Here is a 9,359-nt window from a genome sequence, read left to right as displayed (position 1 = left end):
CAGCTACCATTTTATTTTGTGTCTATGATTCTGACCACCCTGGGTACCTTATGTAAATGGAATCATGTATTATTTGTCTTATTTTGTGTCAGGAATATTTCATTTAGCATAATACCCTCAAAGTTCATCTATGATGTATCATATGTCAGAATTCCCCTCATCTTTTAAGGCTGAATAATATTTCATTTGTAGATGTGGATATGTGTGTGCTTGTCATATTGCTTGGATAATTCATTTGTCCATAGATACCTGGATTGTTTTCATATTTTAGCTGTTGTGAATTATACTATTGTGAATGTAGACCTACGAATATCTTGTGGAGTTCCTACTTTCACTTCTTTTGAGAATATATCCAGAAGTGGAATTGCTGGATGATATAGTAGTTCTATTTTTTTTATTTGTTGAGAAACTTCTGTGTTGTTTTCCATAGTAGTTTCATCCTTTTACATTGTCACCAGCAATAGTCCACAAAGGTTCCAATTTCTCCACATCCTTACCAACATTGTTTATTTTGGGTTTGTTTGTTTTTTGTTTGTTTTGGGTAGTAGCCATCCTTTTGGGTATCAGTTGATATCTTTTTTTAAAAAATTTTTTGATTGTTGATAAATGCATATTTTATTCATTTATTTATATGTAGTGCTGAGAGTCGAAGCCAGTGCCTCACACATGTCAGGCAAGCGCTGTACCACTGAGCCACAATCCCAGCCCTGAGTTGGTATCTTATTGTAGCTTTGATTTGTATTTCTATAATGATTAGTGATATTGAGCATGATTTCATATGCTTATTAGTCATTCGTGCATCTTCTTTGGAGAAATGTCTATTCAAGTCCTTTGTCCGTTTTTTTGTTTGTTTGTTGTGGTACTGGAGATGGAATCTAGGGGTGTTCTATCACTGAGCTGCATTCCCATCCCATTTTATTTTTTTCGTCTGAGACAGGATCTCACTTAATTGCCCAGGGTAGCCTCAAACTTACCAATCTCTTGCCTCAGCCTCCTAAGCAACTGAGTTTATAGGCACATACCACCCTGCCCAACCCTTTATCCTTTTTTTTTTTTAATACTTGGAATTTAACCCAGAGGCACTTCACCACTGAGCTACATCCTAGCCCTTTTTTTTTTTTTTTTTTTTAATTTTAAGATAGGGTCTCACTGAGTTGCTTAGGGTCTTGCTAAGTTGCTGAGGCTGGCCTTGAACTTATTGTTCTCTGTGGTGAGCCGTGTCAGCAGACCGTGGTCGCCATTACAAGATGGCGCTGATAAGCGCCGTGGCCTGTGATAAACAACTCCTTGTTTTGGGAGAGTTGGCACGTAGCTGTAAAACACCCTATGAGAAAGATCCAAGTGGCAGTTGTGTATTGGGGCTTGATGTGCTTTATCAAGGCTGGGGCGCTCGGGTGAAGTAGTAGAAGTAGAAGTAGCAGTAGTAGTAGTAGTAGTAGTAGTAGTAGTAGTAAGAGAAGCTTCCAGAGACACATAATTAAAGGCCTGAATAAACTGCTGAAAGAAGAATCCTGTGTCGTGTCCTCCTTGCTGGCGAGGGGTCGCGGCAGTTCTCCTGTCTCAGCCTTTCAAGTATCCGGAGTTCCCGGCATGTGCCACTGCACCTTGCTTGTCCGTTTTTTAAATTTATTGTTGTTATTCAGTTTTAGTAATTCTTATCTTCTGGATATTAAACCTTTTCAGATATATGATTTGCAAATGCTTTCTCCCATTAAGATTTGTTTTACTAAGTCTTATACATCTCTCGATTCATCACCCACAAGGGCTGATTTTTCTTTTCAAAAGATTGCCCCACCATCTAGATTTTCCTCAGGAAAGTGGGCAGGTACTGAATCTTCACTGTCCTCCAGTGAGCCAAGACCATGCATTCACCACTTTGCCTCCCCCAGGCCTCTCCCTTCTTGCCCCTGAATCTCTGTACAGGTGAATCTAGGAGATTCCTGCTTCCAAAGAGTTGGCTGTTAGCTGAGTGCGGTGGTGCATGCCTGTAATCCTGTGGCTTGGAGGGCTGATGCAGGAGGATGGGGAGTTCAAGGCCAACCTCAGCAATTTATCAAGGCTCTAAGCAACTTAGTGACACCTTCTCTCTAAATAAAATATAAAAAGCCTAGGGATGCAGCTCACTCAGTGGTTAAGCACACCTGGGTTTAATCCCAGGTACCAGAAAAAAAAAAAAAGAGTTAACTGTTGAATCTGGGAGTGCAGGCATAAGCAAAATGCAAAGTTAAAGGGACAGTTTCTCTTTAGTACAGTCATGGTCTGTATAATGATGTTTCAATATCACATATACAAGGGTGGTCCTTTAAGGTGCTATTGCCGGTGATGTCACAGCTTTCTTAGTTCATGAACCTGCACTGTATGATGTTGACACTATGAAATCACTGTGTGATCCACAGAATATATCTCGGTTGTGAAGTAGCACGTGACATTCGGGCACATGGAATTTGGAGAAAGAAATATTACTGCTAGCTATTCAGGGAAATAGGGGGACAAAGATCAGGGGTGGCTTCAGGAGCATCAAGAGGCTGGCCTGGGTGTGGAGGACTGGGAGAGAGGACAAGGGTAGAGTTTATGGGTGTTTGTAACAGGGAAGGACTTCTCACTGATCTGAAGGTGTTAGGAGGGAAGGCAGTACAAAGAGAACCTGCAGGCCTAGGGTGTTCAATGCCCACCTGAGGCGAGGGAGTTCTGGGATGGAAAATGAGGTGCTGAGGGGTGGGGGAAAGGCCTCCAGGAAGCTGCCCTGCTCACCCAGCGAGGTTCCCAGCCCAATCACAGCCTTGCTTCAGCTCTATTTATAGCCACAAAGTTTTGGTGGCTTTCTTGAGGCCCAGAGGGAAAGGATTTGTCTATCTGCTGTTAGACCAGACACCTAGGGCTGTGTTGGGGGCTCCTGAGTCCTTACGCTGCCTGAGGCCTCACCACAACTGTGGCTTTGAAGAGCATGCAGCTGTCTGCCAGCTGTCCTGGGAGGTAGGGACAGTTTCCTCTGTCTTAGGCAACAGGAAGAGAAATTCGAGGTGTCAGCAAGTGGTTTTCACTCCACTTGAGATACAAGTGCAAGAGAAGTTGAAGAGAATGACTGGAAGCCAGGGAAGCTCTTCCTCCTTCCAGCTCTTCCTCCCCCACCCAGCTTCAGCTTGTGTTTATTTTGTCTCAGGTTCAGACCACCCTGTCCTCCTGTCTTTCCCCATCGGGAGGCTTGTTTGGCTTTGGAATCTGACAGGCTTGGGTTGGAATGTGGGCTTGCTCACTCACTCACCCATTCATCCATCCATCCATCCATCCATCTAGGACCATCCATATAATTTCTGAAGCATGGGGAGAAAGTCAACCACCAAGCAAACATACAATAACAATAGTGCACTATACATATTAACTCACTTACTGAGTGAAGAAGGTAATTTCAGATGGGATAGGTGCCAGGGGAAGATCAAGACAGGGGACTGGGTCCACACAGATGGGGATGGGGCCTGGAAGTCATCCCAGAAGGGCCTGTGGTTGACAGAGACCTGAGTCACCAAGGAGACAGCCACGTGAAGGTAGGCCAGGGAGGCTGTCCAGGTGGAGGGCAGCCGAGGCCCTCAGAGCAGCCAGCCTTGGGTGGGTGGGCGTCTCAGTCACTCTAAGCTCCATCTTGCTTCATCTTAAAACCCATTAAATCCCATTGTCCTACATATAGGACACCTATAAAAACTTAATTTGAACAATTTTATAGGTCTCCCATAAAATGTAATAGGTCTTTATAGGTGTCCTATATATAGGCCAATGGGCCATAATGGGTTTTTTAAATGGGACTTATAATGATAAATTAAAACCGGGTATTCGCTCCATGCCAGTTAGTGTTATAAATGCCTTACACAAATTGACTCATTTAGTCCTCACGATGGCTCAAGGACCACTATTACTCCCATTTTTATAGAGGTGGAAAAGGTAGGACTTGTCAGGGTCACCAGCTGGGAGGTGGCAGGGCCAGGATTTGAACCCAGGCTGGGTGGCTCCAGAGCCTGCACTCTTACCTCCTCCTGTCTTGCCGTGTTCCCTTGCAAACCACCAGCATGATTCTCTAAGCCTGTTACAGGGCTTAGCCACTGCTGGCCAGGAATAGGTCAACAAATTATAACGGCTCTTATTTGTCATTTCCAAGGGGCCCTGGGTTCCTCCTGGCCTTGTTTTACCCAGGCCCCCTCTTCCCCTCACTGTGCTGTGGGTGGTGTGAGCCAGAGTCTGGGCTCACTAGCTTGTCAATCACCCAGTGCCATTCTGGGCACATTAATAGGCACTGCCTGGAATGCTGCTCAGTGGTGCCAGCCCCTCAGGGAGTTGATGACCATTTTAACGCCCACCTGCAGGCTGTCACTCATTCCACTCTGAATGCAGCCTCCTCTGGCTTATTGAAAACCCCCACCAGGGCTGCCCCTCCCTAGCCATTTGGAATGGGTATTTGGGCTTTCTGGAGCCCTGATTATTCTTTAGAGAAAGGAGGCATTCGCAGGGAGAGGAGACAGGAGGGAGGCGCTGCTTCTGTTTTTTAAGTTATAATGATCCTAGTAATTGAGACACTAAATTGCACATTTAAATCGCTCGAAAGTAAAAATATCGTTTTGTAATGCTGGTGTTAATAATGTAAACATTAAAAAGGAATTAAATACTTAGCTTCATTGTGGGGCACGATTTCCTGATTTTTCCTCTTTCAACTTATTCAACTGGAGAGACTCATTGGCTCCAATACCTGGATATGTTACCAAAAAGTGTGGGCCTGGACTTGAATCAGGATAGTTAGTCATTTAATGACCTGGGGGCAAAGGTAGCCAAGAGGGTAACACTGAACACTAGACCACTGCCTTATTGTGGGGTGAACTTTTTAAAAAAGACATGTAAGGGTTTGAGGTAAAAAAGACATGTAAGGGTTTGGACAGGCCTTTGTGGGGTCTTTTTTATGTTTTGGGTACTGGGGATTGAAGTCAGGGGCATTCGACCCCTGAGTCACATCCCCAGCCCTATTTTGTATTTTATTTAGAGACAGGGTATCACTGAGTTGCTTAGTGCCTTGCTTTTGCTGAGGCTGGCTTTGAACTTGCAATTCTCCTGCCTCAGCCTCCCCAGCCGCTGGGATTATAAGCGTGCACCACTGCGCCCAGTTTGTGGGATCTTTAAGTGGCTTCATATATCTGAAGACCCTCAGCTGTCTTGAGATACTGAGTCCATCTGCCCCAGGGATCTGCCTTCCTCTCTGCACTTCATCTGCCCTGATGTCACTGCAGAGAGGCTCCCTGACCCCACTGGAGGCAGCAGCCCCTGTCACTTGTCCCCTTTTGCATCGAAGCACTATTGGACAGCAGGGCCTGGTGCACAGTAACCTCTCATGAAATGTTTGTTGAGCAAATGAATCTGAAGAGAAAGACATTAGAACATAAAGCCAGGTCTCCTGGCCACCTGTCCCCGCCATAGCCCTGCCTCTCTAGCCGACTCATCTTGGACGACTGAGGGAGAAAGGTTTAGGGCAAACCAGGAGCAGAGAGCTTCCTGGAGCCTGTTGCTGGGTTAGCAGTCCAACTCTCTATCCCATTTCTGGGCAGCTTAGCAACAGAAGGGGAGGTTCTGAGAAGAGCCTGATGAGAGGTCTGGAGCCTGGCTGCGAGTCAGCCCGCCGGGCTGGGCTCGCTGTCTGTCCCAGGGCTGCCCTTCCACCCCCGCCCTCCCCTCTACTTCTTGGCACCCGTACTTTCATTTCAGTTCTCTCCCTCATCTTCTGTTTTATGTTTTTGGCCACAGAGGATGCAGATTTAAATCAAAAGTCAGAAGTTTAGATCATTTTGAAGAGCTGCTGATGAGCGGTCTCGCCTTGCCATTTGTTTTATTAGACTGCCGCCTGCCCTTTCCTCCGTGGTCTAAAAGCTCTGTGCAGCTGGGAAGAGTGATGGCGCTGCCAGGGCGCTGCCCAGAGGCCCAGGGCTTGCTGATGACATTGCATTATGGAAAAGCTGTAATAACATTCCACTCTTTAGCCTCCTCTTTAATCACACAGGGGACACCAGAGGGTCGGGGACGGGGTGATGACAGTCTCCCAGGCTGCCCTGTTCCTCTGCTGACTCTGGTGGTGGTGGTGGCAATAGATGAGAAGGAGAGGTCAGGCCAGGAGCAGGCTGCTTCATTGGGGGGTGGGCAATGACCCCTGTTTGCTCTTCCACGTCACTTGTCTTAAGGACAGGTGTAAGATTCCCATGGGACTGATGAGGGGCTGAAGGGGGAGACTCCAAGCCCATCTCCCCGCACTCCCCAGCTCACTGCCTGTCAGAGGACACAGCCAGAGGGAGGATCTGGTCAGAACCTGCAGCCCCCTCATGCTCACTGTGTATTTCTCTCTTTCCCCTCCTGAAGCCAGGTGTCATATTGACATGAGGATTATGGAGACACGTTATTGCAGAGGCTGACTAGGTTCTCATCAAACCCATTTCCTCTTTCCAGGCCCGTCATTACCTTCCATGTCAGCCCCTTGACATCTGGGGACGGGCCACATGACTAATTCTTGCTCGTAGGGCGTGGGTGTGCCTTATCCATGCTGTCTAACTTTTACGTGTCACCAGCAGCTGTCAGGACGGCGTGGCCTCTGAAGATGGAAGGAGTCAGGCTCCTGGTGACAGTGTGGGGAAGAGGCTCTCTGTTGACCGCGTTGGATTGTAATGCTCTGCTGCTGATACTTGGGGATTATTTATTATAGCAGTTAGCATCCTCTAATAGCTGTGTGTTCCTCAATTCAGGAGGAAAGCTACCCAGTGTGGGTAAGGGAGGCCGCCATCAGGCTCCTACAGTCTCCTGGGCAAGAGGCAGCAGCAGGAAGAAGGTCCAGAGGCCCTTTCTAGTTCTCTGGTTCATTGTCATCTCCCTCGGTGCCCATGCACACCCTCCCCCTGTGGCCCCCAGGTCATTCCCTGTCGCCATGCTTGTCGATCCACCTGGAACACCTGCCCTCCTTCATCATCGTTAGACCTGACTCCCTTTCTAGGCACAGCCTAGCACCACTTCCGGGACATGCCATGCCACCCTCCCTGTGTCTGCTCTGCTGGGTGGCACTGTGCACATCTGATCACATGGCCCCCCCTGCCCTATTAAAGCACCTATGATATTTTTGTCTGGGATCTTAACTCTTTTGTGGCGTCTTGGTGATGACATCATGATCCTCACACTTCCTTCTTTCCCATTCAGGCCTGAGCATGGTGCTGTGTGTACCAGGAACTCAGTAAATGGGAGAAGGAAGGAAGGAAGGGAGGAAGGAAGGGAGGGAGGGAAGGACAAATTAATGAAATTACGAACACATGAATGAGCTCCTTGGCTAGATTTTCAAATATCTCTACCATCTGGGCATTTCTCCATTCTTCATTTCTACTCTTCCCAACCATGGCATCCTCATTCTGAATGGGTCGGTCTGTCCACAGGCACATGAGTTTGCTGGACTCTTACTGTCTCCTACTTCCCCTCCCTCACCTAACCCTGGTCCCTTCTCCATTCTTATTACCTTTCAGGACCCAGATGAAGCCATTTCCTCCAACAGTCTCTGTGGTGACTATGCTAACAGCAAACTCCTTTTTTTTTTTTTTTGTACCAGGAATCAAACCCAGGGACATTGAACCACTGGGCCACATCCCCAGCCCTTTTAAAAAATATTTTATTTAGAGATAGGGTTTTGATAAGCTGCTTAGGCACTCCTTAAGTTGCTGAGGCTGTCTTTGAACCCAGATCCTCCTGCCTCAGCTTCCTGAGCTGCTGGGATTACAAGCATGGGTCACCCAGCTAAGCCTCTGTAGCTTAAAGGTGTTATAGCACTGATTAACTGCACCACACAGATGCATCCTCCATATCAGTGAGAGCAAATCCTCTTGTGTGGTTCGTTGTCAGTTCACATGTGTTACTCTTGCCTCCTCAACTAGAACCTAAGCTCTCCATGAGCTGCATCTTCCCTAGCATGAATAAAAAGACCAGAACAAATAGCTTCCGATTGCAGCATTATTTAGAGCTCCCTCACGCCTTCTGCTGTGGGGTGTGTGTGTGTGTGTGTGTGTGTTTCACTGGGGATTGAATCCAGAGGCACTCTATTACTGAGCTACATCCCTAGTCTTTTAACTTTCTATTCTGAGACAGGGACTTGCTAAATTGCCCAGGCTGTCCTTGACTTTGCAATTCTCTTGCCTCGGTCTCCCCAGTACTGGGATTACAGGAGTATGCCACCATGCCTGGCCCTTTTGCCTTTTTTGAGTAAACTTGGATCTGTGACCCAAATACATAAATATCTCCTATTTTCCTTTCTCTGTGTACCTTGACCTTGTTTTGGTACAAGGGATTAAACTGGGTGCTTACCCACTGACCTCCCCAGCCCTTTTCATTTTTTATTTTGAGACAGGGCCTCACTAAGTTGCTGAGTCTGGCATTGAACTCAGATCCTCCTGCCTCAGCCTCCTGAGCAGCTGGGACTTCCGGGGTGCACCACCACACCTGGCTCTACGTACCTTTCTGTTCATCTCTTTCTCCCCAGATTGGAATCAACTGGGTGAGCTCATTCCTCAGAGATCCCAAATCTGCAGAGCAGATTCCAGACCACAGTGGCTCCCTTTGGGTCCAGCAGTCCAGTAAGAACAACCTAAGACCATTAGCAACTCTCCTCTTCTTACAATAAAGTGCAGTTTTGTTGGGGCCATCTTCAGGAGGAGATGGGAACTCAGGCCAGGCCTCAAATACTTTGAGAGGAGGAAGAAGGCCTCACAGGGGATGCGGACCATGGGGAGAGGTGAGGTGAGAGGGGCATCACGTGGAGAGGAGGAGGACACAGACAGCAGCTGTGGCATGTTGTGACCAGGGTGGACCAGCCACAGATTTAGATTCCAGCTGGCCATCCGTCCCATCTGTGGGCAAGTCCCACAACACCCAGAGCTAGGAATGCGTGGGGGTGAGAAGCTAAGCCTGGGAGCTTTGAACTTTGTTGGTGCAGTACCAAGTTCTCAAGCAAGAAAGGGTTTAGGGCTCCGTTTTGTCATAGGCAAATATTTAGTTTGAAGTTGGCTCTCTTTTGCCACCTAACATGCTCTGGCTCCACTTTCCCCCGTAAGCACAGTCTGCAAAAATAATTTTGTCATTACCTTGGCCAAACATAATTTGGGATTTTTAAATCCTACTTTCAAATCCAGGCAGTGTAATCCAGAATTAAAAATTTTTATGATCCAGGCCACTCTTTTCCTTCTGAGTATGGAAATTTTGGAAACTTGACGGCAGTTATCCATTAGAATCCAATAACTATTTAATTTTGCATTATATAAGTTTCAAGTGAAATGAAAGATCTGGTGCCTGCCTTGCAGATACATGCAAAT

This window comes from Ictidomys tridecemlineatus, chromosome 8 (genome assembly GCF_052094955.1).
Source record: "Ictidomys tridecemlineatus isolate mIctTri1 chromosome 8, mIctTri1.hap1, whole genome shotgun sequence".
Lineage (NCBI taxonomy): Eukaryota > Metazoa > Chordata > Mammalia > Rodentia > Sciuridae > Ictidomys > Ictidomys tridecemlineatus.
This window is presented reverse-complemented; position numbering follows the sequence as displayed.